Source organism: Microcebus murinus, chromosome 2, assembly GCF_040939455.1.
Source record: "Microcebus murinus isolate Inina chromosome 2, M.murinus_Inina_mat1.0, whole genome shotgun sequence".
NCBI lineage: Eukaryota > Metazoa > Chordata > Mammalia > Primates > Cheirogaleidae > Microcebus > Microcebus murinus.
This window is the reverse complement of record NC_134105.1, coordinates 100,148,912-100,150,255: the sequence shown is the minus strand read 5'-3', so window position 1 is coordinate 100,150,255 and position 1,344 is coordinate 100,148,912.

Genomic DNA, 1,344 nt, shown 5'->3' with positions numbered 1-1,344 from the left:
GTGAAATTAACTCAGGATAGTTGGGAGTTCCTGCTCCTCTGGACATGGAATATATTCTTTTTTTCTTTCCTAAAGCTTGGCTCTAACATTCCTCCCAGTTAGTTTCTCCAACAGACACACATCATAAATCTAAGGCAAATTTTGAGGTCACTTGATGGTATAATTATTAAAGGCTCTTGGTGTGTATGTATTAGGAATGTTATCGCAAAATTTTTTAAAAGAAAGTCAGTTATTTAACACATTGACTGCCACACTACAAAAAATATTTTTTTTTTCCTTGGGGCCATGGTGTTTTATTGTGAAAATAGAATAAAGACTTTGAAAACAAAATGATCCTAATTTAATGAAAAATGTGTTATGTTTTATTGTTTTCTGTGTGTGAGTTATATGCAACTTGAAAAAGTTCATGGTGGGAAGGCAAGGTGGGCGGATTGCTCAAGGTCAGGAGTTCAAAACCAGCCTGAGCGAGACCCTGTCTCTACTATAAAAATAGAAAGAAATTCATTGGCCAACTAATATATATAGAGAGAAAAAAATTAGCCGGGCACGGTGGTGCATGCCTGTAGTCCCAGCTACTGGGGAGGCTGAGGCAGTAGGATTGCTTGAGCCCAGGAGTTTGAGGTTGTTGTAAGCTAGGCTGATGCCACGGCACTCACTTTAGCCTGGGCAACAAAGTGAGACTCTGTTTCAAAAAAAATAAAAAAGTTCATGCACTCACTTTAGCCTGGGCAACAAAGTGAGACTCTGTTTCAAAAAAAATAAAAAAGTTCATGGGCTGGGCGTGGGGGCTCATACCTATAATCCTAGCACTCTGGGAAGCCAAGTCAGCAAAAGTGAAGACTCCATCTCTACTAAAAATAGAAAAATTAGCAAGGCATCATGGTATGTGCCTGTAATCCCAACTACTCAGGAGGCTGAGGAAGGAGGATCACTTGAGTCCAAGAGTTCGAGGTTGCTGTGAGCTAGCCTGACGCCATGGCACTCTACTCAGGGCAACGAAGTGAGACTCTGTCTCAAAAAAAAAAAAGGAAAAAAGAAAAAGTTCATGCAGCTCCCTAGGTGAAGAGATGTATGAATTACATATGCTTCATGAGGCCTCGGGCTCAAAACTAAAACAACTCACGTGGCAGTTAATGTGTTAAAAAAAAAAGAATCAACCTACAACACCTGGCATTCCTTTACCTCTATGCTTAAAACAATGATATGGGCTAAGAAATTTGGTCCTTATTCTTTTGGCCCCTCAGAAGAAGAGTTCCCTAAATATGGCTTTGAATTTTCCAGTTGCATAGAAATCCTTCTTGAGCCCAAACACTGTACCCTGCTATAGTTTTCTTCTGAAGGACA